The 12,427-nt window shown below is 38.5% G+C and overlaps 1 long non-coding RNA gene across 2 annotated transcripts; it reads right to left on the bottom strand.

Moving 5' to 3' along the window:
- Nucleotides 1-781: 781 nt before the first annotated feature.
- On the bottom strand, nt 782-10,764 carry LOC146441658 (uncharacterized). Of its 2 annotated transcripts, XR_014850468.1 has the most exons (6): nt 10,567-10,764; nt 6,361-6,505; nt 4,815-4,894; nt 4,517-4,700; nt 3,154-3,241; nt 782-904 (listed from the first exon to the last, which is right to left on the bottom strand). It is a non-coding gene; the product is annotated as an uncharacterized LOC146441658 (long non-coding RNA). The 2 variants fall into 2 exon arrangements; XR_014850469.1 differs by lacking the exon at nt 4,815-4,894.
- Between the last annotated feature and the right edge of the window lie 1,663 nt (nt 10,765-12,427).

Here is a 12,427-nt window from a genome sequence, read left to right as displayed (position 1 = left end):
TTCTTTCTCAACTTGCTAATGAAATTGCTCCAATCAGAGTTACCTCTGATTTTTCAAATGAATGTTTATCTAGAAAGCCACTGTTTATTTTCTTCACTGCAGCTGCAGAATCAATGAATAATGGGGTATTAGAAAAATATAAATCATATTGCCACCAGTTAAAACAATGCCCTGTTAAAAATGTGAAGAAAAAGACTTGGTTATGTGTGTATGATTGTGCGTACAGATGAGGGATTTAAGGAAAAAATGCACTTTCTGGATGTGAAAATAAAATTTGACCTGATACATCCAAGGGTGAGTATTGTCAAGCTGCTCCCTTGGCCTGTTTGAAAAGGGGCCATAATTTATAATTGGAAGGATTAGGTTTCATTTTATCAAATAACTGCAAACTCAGAAGGTATTTGTACAGAATAATATAAATCTATCCTTGAAAACAGAAAACCTTGACATAACAATTTCTGATTTAGACTGCCAGGACTTTATTCTGTCTTGGTTGGTCATTGGTTTAGTTTCATTTTTTTTTTAAGATTGTATTAATACAAAGATTTATGTCAATACTAAGTGCTGTGTGTAGTGTTGGCAGCTGAAATGTCAAAACCCCAAAACTCAAGATATTTTTTTCTTAAAATGTTACCAGTTCTGACAATTGCCTTGTTTCATGGCAGATGGTCATAAATCCAGCCAACATTTGGTAACAGATCACCTTGACTGAAATCCCAAAGCAAGCATTATTTTCACATAAAAAGTATGTCTCCACTTTTACACTCATATTTGGCACCTACAGAAATGTGAGCAAAATGATGAAGAAAATTATACTGACCAGTCTGCCAGACATTTTTGGCATCTTCATTCACTTGTGTTCTCCTTCTAAGCCGATTCTCACACCTGTTACCAGACTGTTGTGCTTGTCAAAAACAATAAAAGCAAATAGTTTTAATTGTTAAGAAGAGTCCTTAAGGCAAGTCCATTAGGGTATCCTACTCTTTGTCCAGCTAGTCATCCAAGATCTATTTGAAGCTGCAATGTAGGAGAAAGAGGTTCTTTTGCATTCAGAGTTTGAAAGCTGCTTTTTAATTTTGGCCTTGTTTTTTTTGGACCAGGAACCTCTGTCATACATCAAGTGCTAAATTTACTACCTGACAGAGAGAAGCTGTTTATTTTAATTCTATTACAGCATTACTGAGAAGACATACTATATTAGCTGGGTCTTGTAGTTTCTCTGTATTCTCTGTATATAATTTTGACTGGCATGCTGAATAAAAAGTTTTTCTCAAAAGCATAAATCAAAATTGGCACATCTTTTGCAAAAGTATGAACAATTTCTAAAGGCATTTGTTGAATCCAAAATAATTTCAAAATGATTACTGTGGTTATTAAATCTTTTTAAACTCCCACAAATATCAGTAAAAAACGCCAGTCATTAGTAATCTGCAAATATATATTTCAAAAGTTAATGTTGTAGTATTTGTGTACATTTTTTAAAAATGCAAATACATGGTTTTATTGTTCACATGTAAAGGAAGACATATATATATGTGCTAAAAGTACTTCATAAAATCTGAGAATGATCATATTGCTTTTTTAATTTTTGCCTAAAACATGTCTCAAGTTAAATACTCTTAAATAATTTATCACTGGCTAGGAGAAAACATTTTTCTCATCTTGCTATCTCTCCTTTTAGTAATTTCTTGTCTAGTACTTTTCAAAAGTTAAAAACAGAATGTGTGGAAGATCCTAAATGAGTCATTTTGAAATGTAACAAGGAAGTAATTTATGCACAGTGTTTTTTTCACAGTGACGAAAACCAAGCACCCACAGATATGTAGGTTTCTGTTAGATGCACTGTCCAGCTTCCACATTGTGAGTGCATTAGACATATTTAACACTCCATGTGGAACTGCTGTGTTCCAGAAAATGCTTCAGACAACAGCTGGTATGAGGTCTATGCTAACTAACTCAAGCTTTTGCAGACTACTATGAAAGCCAGGAGGGAGGTAATGGTGCTTCTGGCTTTCTGCTAACTGCTCATCACTGTAAGCTAAGAATATGCGTGACAGAGACCAAAAAGGCTGCTGAATCCAGTAAAACCTATGCTTCTTCAACTAGTTCATAGTGAGTTGCATTCCCAATTGACTTAATAGCATTTCTTGTCTTGCTGTGCATTCATGATGGAGAATTCTATTTAGAGATGTGAGGAAAGGGTAGGGCAGCTGTTTAAGTGATTGTTTACATACTTTATCTAGTAGAGGAATGACACTGTGCTGTCATTATTGGGGATCTATATAAGCTGCAGTGGTGGGCCAAGAGGAATATTTTGAGTAGAACAGAAGAATGCCAAGTCCTGCCAGAGTCATGAAGCAGCTTGTGCAGCTGTACAGGATAGTGCCTGCTTGGTTGAGGGCAGCTCTGCAGGGAGGGTCCTGGGGATCTTGGTAGATACACACTGAATGTAGTGTGCCCTGGTTACACAGGCAGCCAACAGTGCCCTGGGAGGTACTCACTGGGGCACAGCCAGGACATGCAGAGGAGGGATTATCCCCTGATGCCCAGCACATCTAGCATGCCACATGCAATGTTGGGACTACAGTTACAGGGAATTTATCAACAGGTTCCTGGTAGCAATGGTTCCCAATCAGCCTGGGCTTCTAGAGTGGCCAGGGACTGGAGCAAGTGCCCTGTGAAGAGAAGCCTGGAGACTTGTTTGGCCTGGAGAAGATGTAGCTTTAAGAGGAACTAACAGCAGTGTGCCAGGATCTACAAAGTGCACTTAAGAAGAGAGAGCCCAGCACTTCATAGTACTGTGTTATGGGAGGATGACAGACACATGACAGCAAGTTCTGACTGTATATGAGGAGAAAGTTTTCACCACTGGTACAGTCAAATATTGACCAGAGATAAGGTGCCCAGCAGGGTTGTACTCTCACTTGTTCTGAAGTTTTTCAAACCCTGAATGATTTAAGATCTCTGTTACCTACTCAAACCTGACCCTCTTTGAGTAAGAGCTTGAACTAAAGCCTTTCTGAGGTTTCTTCCATCTAGAAATATCCCAGGAAAATTCAAAGTCTTTTGCAAAGCATCAAATGTTCCATACTCCTAGAATACTTCAAGATGTGAGAAGCAATGGATGCCAGGAAGTTCTGTTACAAATGTCACCTCTCAAACAGAAGCTGATTCTGCTCCAGTTGCTCATGTTGATTGCTTGCAAGTGTTCTGAGTACTTCCACTGAAATTAGTATGGTTGCTGTCAGAATAAGATATAACTGGTGAGAAAAAATGGCAGGTCTAAGCTGTCAGTGTTAGCTAAGCCTTGGCAGGCATATCACTTCCTCTTCAGTTGTGAATTAAATGGCAATAACACATCTTAACAAAGCAAACAAATTTGCTAACTTTAAATTAGAATAAAACCTAATATTTGATGGGAAAAAATAAAGTTCATTCTAGTGTTTTTTTCATTATTTAGAAACTGGTCTTTTGTACAGAAGTACAGCTAAACTGAACAATATCTAAATTGCAATTATGATGACAATTAGACCTATTCTTATTTAACAAGCTTTATAAAATTATATGATTATATATATAATACATGATTATATTATTATATATATATGTTTAATGAAGTTAAATTATGCTGGAGACATAAAATTCACCAGGAAACTCTCCCATAATAACATGCATAATAATTTAACTTGCAATACATGTTCACCAGAGTACAACTTTACTGATTAATATTTGCCATGCAAACTGCAATATGCTAGTGAATAATGAGTCTTATTGATTGATTGTATGAATGGCATAAATAAGGGTCCCACCTAAAAACTTAACAAACTGATAAGAAATTGTATAAAGACTTCACAATTGAAAATTAATGTCTGCTACAATAAATATGTGTTCAATGGGAAAGAGAAAAGACTGTCCAGTGTTTGGTCATTCTTCTGCCTTTTCCACTTCCATTTTACTAAGGGTAAGGATTTCAGGCGCTTTGTTCAGTTCTCACATTGCACAATAAACAGCTTTTTTGTAAGGTCTGTGTGACAGTGAAGTACATTGAAGGTATAGTTTTACAGGTGTTGATTGCATGAAATATTTAGTTTGAAATATAGTTGATTTATGTTATGAAATTCACACAGTCTAAAAATCAAAATTCAGTCTGAAATTGCTTAGAAGGACAGGATCACATTCTTTCAATATTAGCCTTATTGATCCCATCACATCGGAAATATTCAGGAAGCTATGTAGAACTACTCAGGTAATTTATAATGTCTGGCATTCAGTATTATGCTGTAACTAAAGCATATCAGCATAAAATACCTCTAAAATAAAAGCAAATAAATTTTAAAAAAAATATTTTTTTCCCACTGGTTTTATTGAGGTGTGTATCACTGTGGATGTAGCCATGAAGATGGTGGTGCAGTCTCTCTGTCCCCTTCCTGTGTGACAGGCTACATGCTGTATTGGCTTGCAGTAGGTGAGGATGTGAGCTTTTCTCTCCCCCTCCTTCTCACCAGTAAATCTGTACCTGTCTGTAGAGAGGGAACTAGATTGGTACTGTCTTGGATGAATTCTGAAGGTGAGTTTAGAACAATGGCATATTAGGTTTCCTTAGGCTGACTTCAAAGTTAAAGCATGTTTGCTAGAGTTAAGACTGCAGTTTGGCCATGTGCCTTCCAGAAGCTGAATCCTGTGACTGATTCCTGTGAAACCTATAAATGTTACAAGGAGAGGAATAATGTTGTCAGCAGTGTTCATTGCATAATGTTTCAAATGCAGTGGACACTTCTTTTGATACAGCCACTGGAATGGATGTTTATTCTCACACTCAACTCTGGCAACACTGGTGCTGCCTCTGTCATGAAATGCCTCTCCCTAAAATCCTCCAAAGAGTTGTCCTCTCTGCCTAGGAGAAAGACAGATCATGCATGCACTTACTCATTCTTTCAAAAGTAGGATCCCAAATGCTTATAACTTGCCTCTGTATCACAAAGGGAACTCACTTCATGTCATAATATCACTACACTCTTTATGATCTGTCATAATTTATTGTTGGGGAGTGCAGCAGCTAGAGCAGGTGATTTCACAGGGGAAATTCGTTCAATTCTCATAGTTTAAATTGAATCAACAGTGAAGAGGTTTATCACCAGGTAGTTAATTGGTAATCAGTGAACTGTATGCTGCGGGTCAGTGTCATAATTGTCAGATACACCACTGTCCTAGACACATATAAAATGCCTACACATACCTACAGATTTTGAAACAACCTTCTCTAACCAATCTTTAAGAGTTCTGTGATCACACACATGTCCACCCTATGTCAGAGGATGCATGCACAAACTCTTGCTCTCCACACTACCTCCTGCAGCCCTCCAACACACACATACAGTAAGAGCATGGCCCATGAGCTGATACATGAACAGTGGTGTGGATCATACATACTGAGCTGTGCATCCCTCCCTGCTGCACTCTGGCACATTCGTGCCTCCAGCAGGAAGCCACTCCATCAGACATGGACAAATGACAGCAGAGCAACTTCTAGCAATATCAAATCAGATTTTCATTGCTGTTCTGTTATCCTCTCCTTTGTCTCCACCATTGCAAATTATTAGGCTCGTTTGATACTTCTCAGGTTGATTCTTCCTTTGGTTCCAAAGGTTCACAGTATTCCTATTCTTACAACTTGTTTTAATGTTGGTTGTTTTCTTTGTCTTTAGTGTCACTAGGTTTGGGGAAAATGCCCTCTTGGGGAGTTTTGGATGGTCCATTCAACCGCACACTTGGCACACAGGTTCCTATGTTACCAACTGCTGCTATCCAGGCCTTTTGGCACAGAGCAGGGACTCTGCAAATTACTCTCTTGTGACATTTTTTTCACTGACATTAGTCCTATGTCCTAGCTCAGGCACACCTGCCAGAAGTTTGCTACACCTGCCAGAAGCTCTTAATATAATTCTCTAGTTATGTGCTCTGTGATCGTTGTCATCACAGCCCTGCCTTATGTTGGCTTACAAAAGTAAAAGAATGGTGACATCAGTTGAGATCTACATTATAGACAGTGGTTGCCAGCAGCAGATGCCTAAGGAAGAATATGGAAAACTTAGTGATTTTTCTTGAGAACCCTCTCCTAGTGTCCAGCATTTGTGGCTCAGAGATATCCTAAGCCACAAACAACAATTTTATTCTCAGTCAGTTTCTCTACATGTCTTGATTCATGCTGTATATGTTCTATATGTGTGAAGAGGCTTTTAGTAGAATCAGGTAAACCTTTTGGCCCTTGGGTTCCATTGTTTTACTTTTTTCCTAGAATTTTTTTTCCTAATAGTTAATTTCTTAGGATGAATTGTGCTGCAGTTTAGAAATGGTACATACAAGTGATGGCTCTTCTTCTTATAGTTTCTGGTATGTGGTGCAGGCTGTGGAAGTTTCTTTGCAATGGATCTCCTGGTCCAGAACCATCCTCTGTTCTGGTACCATGCAGAGGAGCCTTGCAGGGATAGCAAATGTGTAGATGTTCCTATCAGACATATCAACAGAGCAGACTCATCTTTATTTTAGGTCTTATAGTAACAACAGTTATAATAACAATAACAATACCAGTAATAACTGTTGTAATAAGAATAATGTACCTTCATTTGATTAATTATTTCTGTGGTTTATGCTACATTACAATGAGTATCATAGCATTGTTGTAATTCTTTAAATCCAAAAAGCAAGTAATTCTGGATCCATCAGGATTAGTTTACTTAGGAATCTGACTTTTTTTTCACTATAAACCAACTGAAATTACAAGCAAGGGAGTTTGCTTAGTATTTTTTTAAAGTTAGGGGAACACATGAGAATCATAATTTATGTGTATTCTAAAATGTATAGTGATTCTTAATATCTCAGTTGTCTCAAAAGGATTAAGCTAAATAAGCTAGACCACTTAGAATAAAAATTGAGGAATTAGAACTGAAACTTGAGACTAGGTCCACTTATTTCCTGTCTGAGATGTCTAGTGGTTACAGTTTGACCCTGTGTGGGGTTTAAGAACTTTATCTCAACATTTACTTTATGAATGTGGGTAAAAAAAATCTCAGAAGAAATATTTATCATTCTAAAAATGCAAATAGCATAATCTTCTGGTCAGCAACGCCTTACTATTGTGTTTGAACCACAGCCAGCAACTAAAGACCATGCAGCTGCTCACTCACTCCCAACCCCATCCATGTGGGATGGGAAAGAGAATCAGGAAAAAGTAAAATCCACAGGTGGAGGTAAGAAGAGTTTAATTTCTGAAACAAACTAAAATATAATAATAATAATATAATAACAACAACAACTACAAGGGAGACAAACACATGAGAGAGAGGAGTAAAACCCAAGCAAAATGAGTGATATAGAATATCAATGCTCACCACCCCATGACGGTGCACTGGCTGGTGCTGAGCAGTGATCAACCTCTCCTGGACATGTCTCTCCATTTCATGTTCTGGGCACAATGAATTATGATCTAGAATACCCCTTTGGCCAGTTTAGGTCAGCTGCTCCCTCCTGGCTTCTTGTGCACCTGCTCACTGGGAGAGCATGGGAAGCTGGAAAATCTGAAAAGTCCCTGACTAAGGGTAAGCACTGCTCAACATCAACCTAAACATCGATGTTTTGTCAGGGTTATTATAATTGTAAATCCAAAACACAGCACTGTACCAGCTGCTAAGGAGAAAATTAACTCTGTTCCAGCTGAAAATGAGACATTTACAAAACAAACAAATAAAGAAACAAATAAACAAATAGTGTACAACAAATGTTACACACTAGAGAATATTAATCATTTTGACTACAAGCATTAAAAACAAGGAGGATAGAAATTTCTCAGGGAAAATATCTTATGGGATATAATAGACTTGGAGCTTTCAATAGTGTGACTAATGAATTATCCAGCTTTAAGGCAAACTGAAGCACACATCTTCACAGCTCAAAACTAATCAGGGAACACTAATTCCCTTTATCGTCATGGACAGTAATGAGTGGGGAATTTGAAATATGACATGGGGATTAGAAAGCATAGAAAGATTGCTCTTAAAACCTGCTACACAGTAGTATCTGCATGTTTCCTGCCAAATGATGATTTAGTTTTACATAATTTTGCAACATGTTAATTATGTCTGCTGTGAAGTGGGATGCGGAAGGAATGCTGTCATCCCACTTAGACAAAGCTAGGACCATAGGGTGTTGCCTCTGTTGACGACGGCTGTGCTTGGAGGTCCTAAGATCTCCAAGTACAACAGCAGAAGCACAGGATGAAAGTCCTCTCCACTGAGAGCAGGCAATCCCTGTCCCGCCGGTGTCCCTCCCGGGCCGCAGGGCCATCCCTGCCGGGCCTCTCCTCCCTCCCTCCGTCCCTGCTCCGCTCTCCCCTCAGGCTCGCAGGGCTGTTTCCCGCACGGTTCCCCTGGCTCAGCCCCGGCTGCCGGGCAGCGTTTTGCCCTCCCTTGGCCAGGCTTTCCCCGGGGTTGAGGGGCTCAGCCTGCCCCGGGCTGGGCACGCATAAGGATGGTTGCTTCCTCCCTATGGTGGGTCAGTTGTCCTGAAGAAAGAGTTAAAGGAGTTGAAAAAGGCATGAAAAGGGAGAGAAAATCACCTGCCTTTGAAGAAGGAAGGAAAATAGCTAGCAGGACAGACTAGGAATAAAAGAAACCACAACGACATAAAAACAAATAAAACCAAACCAGGACGAGGACAGCAGGATGAGGTACGGAAGGGGAAGTTACCCAAAGATTGTAAAATGAATGAAGAACAGACAAGAGAGGGAGAGAACAGGAGGGAAAATACTTTGCACAGAATTGGAAGAAATATCTAAGTGTAAGTACAAAATATCTACAATTAGGTAAGAGGTAATTAAGGTTGAAAAAGGCCTTTAAGGTCATGAAGCCCAACTGGCTCATCCCAGGCAGTGAGCTGGCACACAGATGTGGAATGCCTTGACAAAGAGTACCGAAGACATCTCACACTATTGTCTGAGCCCTGCGCCACAGGAAGGCTGAGCAGTTTAACCTTGCAAGGCATGGGCTCGTTTGAATTGCATTAACAGCACAACTCACAGTACTTCAGACAACACAACACAAGCAGCTTTGATTAAAACCAAATGTGTTTACTTTAATCCATCACATTGTACCTGACCACAGGGAAACATGGGAATATATTGAAGTGCATGTGTCATCCAGCTTAGTGTAGATATGTGTTTTTGAAAATGCTGTTTTCTAAGCATAGCTTTTCCATTTCTTGAAAAGTACGGTGAAATTATTTAAACTTAAAATACCTTTAAATGTTACTTCAATAAGGTTTCTAAACCACAACTTGTTTTAGTAAAAGAGCTATGTTTTTGGGAAGGTGGATTCACAGAAAGATATTACAGAAAAATCTGGCAAGAATGGCTTGTTTATAGATTAGATAATTTGAATGGCTCCAATAAGGGTGTTCTTATGAACAGCCACAAACTTAATTTCCTGTATCTAAATCCTGTTAATAGGGTATTGATTGCATATTTTACTCTCTAAATTTTGCCCTTCTTAGATGTAAATAATAACATTGTTTTGAATCATGTGTCTGAATGAAGAATGGAGAAAACAAAACAACATCCAACAAAACAGAACAAAAATTACATTCAGTCAAGTGCCTCTGGCTTAGGTGACAAAACAAGAAATCAATTGGCTGAAATACTCAATCTTGTGTGTTTGCTCTTTCAATTAATTACATTACAAGGGAAAAACATGTCTTAATCTTTCCTTTGCTTTCCACATATCATTACAAGCTAATGACACAGTGATAGCTATAGAAAGAATATATTAGGAGAAATATGGTTCATTTATCTTTGGTTCTGTGGCTTTATATTTAATTTATGTAATACTGGAGCAAATGTGCTAGGCCCTGCTAATCACACACTGATAAAAATGAGAATTCAGCTATTCCATCCTATAATTAGATACAGATGTGAATGCTCTGTTGGCCACAAACTGCAAACCTGTGTATCTGCCAAACACTCATTTGTTTGCCATCAGTTCTGAGCCTTTAAGAGAGAGTACATTGTGCTAACTGCAGCTTGTTAGCAGCTGGTTCACGAGAAATTCAGTGTGAACAGACTTGGCAAAGCTGTGTTTTGCAATTACAGTGGACTATACATTCTCAATTTTCTTTGTGAGCTAAAGATTAAAAATTGTAACTCTAGGGAAGCAAAGTAACCCCAGTTACCATCAGCTTCCAAAGAAGACAAACTTGACTAATGTGTTTGTGAGGAAAATGCATAATTTTCCGTAAACTACATCTGTATTCAATTTGTTCTTTTGTATATGAAGGAGAGAGGCTGAAATGAGAAGTCTCAGTATACGCAGAGTCTCTTAGGTATATGCTCATTTAAAGAAATTAATGCTAAACTTTATTTGAAGAATGATGATTGGTTCCACCACTTTTCTCGAAATGGTTGTGTATTGATACCAGGTGTTTAACTTTTCTGTAATACATTTCTAACTTTATATAATAACAGTCAGTTACAGTGACTGATTGGGGCCACCTATGTAATATAGTAAGATGTAGAGGTACCTTTTTCTTTCAGTTGAAAAGCATTCAGTGTTCCAGTAAAATTTTTCAGGACAAACCCAGATTTATTGCTGTATGTTCTGAGGTAGTGAGACAAAGGGGTTTGTTAGCTTGGAGCTCTGTGAATTTCAAGTCCTGGAAAATGATAGTCCTCAATACTTGTACATACTCATCCCTTGACCTGCTCAAATGTGATGGTCAGTTCTGTCTCTGTGGCTACCATTTACTTATCCTAGACTGATCATGTCATAGAACCATAGAATCATATAATCAATCATAGAATCATAGAACCAAAGAATGGCTTGGACTGGAAGGGGCCTTAAATATCACTTAGCTCCAGCCCCTCTGCCATAGGAAGAAGCACCTTTCACTAGATCAGGATGCTCAGAGCCCCACCCAACATGGCCCTAAGCACTCACAGGGATGGGGCATCCACAACTTCTGTGGACAACCTCTTCCAGTACCTTACCACCCTCAGAGTAAAGAAATTATTCCTGATATATGTGTCTAAACCTAATGTCCTTCAACTTAAGCCCATTCCTTCCTGTCCTATCTCTACCTGTCCCTGTGAAATGTCCCTCTCCAGTGTTCTGGTAGGCACCCACAAGGTATTGGAGGGTACTCTAAAAGTCTCCCTGGAACCTTCTCTTCTCCAGGCTGGACCATGCCCATTATCTCATCCTGTCCTCATAAGAGAGGTACTCCACCCCTCTGACCATCTTGTGGGGCTCTGACACTTCTTGTCTAACTCTAAGAGTTCTGAGCTAGACGTTCCTTAACAGAATCTCTGCTCCCACTTGATGAGAACATATTCCTTCCTTCAACCAGGATCACAGTATTCATAATTTTAACTAGAAATTTTCGCATGTCCAAATTAATGATATTATTTCTGTTTGGACATGCATTCTGTTTAGGTCTTTTGGTTACGTTGGCTAAAATGGAAGTCTGCATGAACTGGATACACTGAAATACTTTGATAGGCAATGAGTAAGCTAACATCTGTTCCTTCCACACTGCTCTTTCCAAGAGAGATCAGAAAAAGCACACAGAACTACATCAGTATTCCTATCACAGGACTGTCGAGAGAGAGGAATATGAGAAAGATGGGTGGGGGTTTTTCTACTGTAAGAGGAAATGCTGAGAAAGGCTAGAACCCAGCACAGCATCAGCAGAGCTCCATGGGTAACTGCTTTGTTGAATATAGTAAATTGTGTTCATTTGGTCCTTGAGCACCACCAAAGGAATTTCAGGGACAAGGACTAAACTTATACTGCCAACATCAAAAAGCCCATATTCTGGATGATCTGACAGCTGCAACCACTACATTTAGTAGTGTTTTCTTAACTTTTGTTCCAACTATTTTTTAAGTTAACCTTTTTATTGCTTGTTTCCTTTGAAATCTGAAAAAAAATATAACACCTGTTTAATTACTGCTAAATGTTTCTCTTCAGAAAGTCACTTATTTCTGCTGGAAACCCATTAGAGGAAAAGAGCTAGTTTGTTACATTCTGGTTTTGGTCCAACATACATATGTTACCTTTATGTTTGTTTGTCCGGCCAAACACATCTCCCTCCCTTTCCAAAAAGTATAAACATTTACCTATTTAAGTGAAATTTAGATTTATGGAATTTAATGCTGGTTTCAATATCTTGCAGCACTGAGAGATGTTGGGAAGAAATAAAAACCTTAGATCTACCATGTCAGACAGAAATTCAATCTTTTGCAACAAAACTTCTTCCTTTTCTTTGTTTCCTTTTTTATTTTTCCTCTTTTAGTGGTACAGTTCTTGAAAAATAAATGTTGAAATTGCTTTTCCCAAAATAAGGCTCAGTCCCCAATTTTCCTTTTCCTTTCTGAAAGCTC

The sequence above is a fragment of the Lichenostomus cassidix genome, chromosome 2 (assembly GCF_008360975.1).
Source record: "Lichenostomus cassidix isolate B80296 chromosome 2, HeHo_3.0, whole genome shotgun sequence".
Taxonomy (NCBI): domain Eukaryota; kingdom Metazoa; phylum Chordata; class Aves; order Passeriformes; family Meliphagidae; genus Lichenostomus; species Lichenostomus cassidix.
The sequence above is the reverse complement of the archived record's forward strand: the minus strand, read 5'-3'. Positions and strand labels throughout refer to the sequence as shown.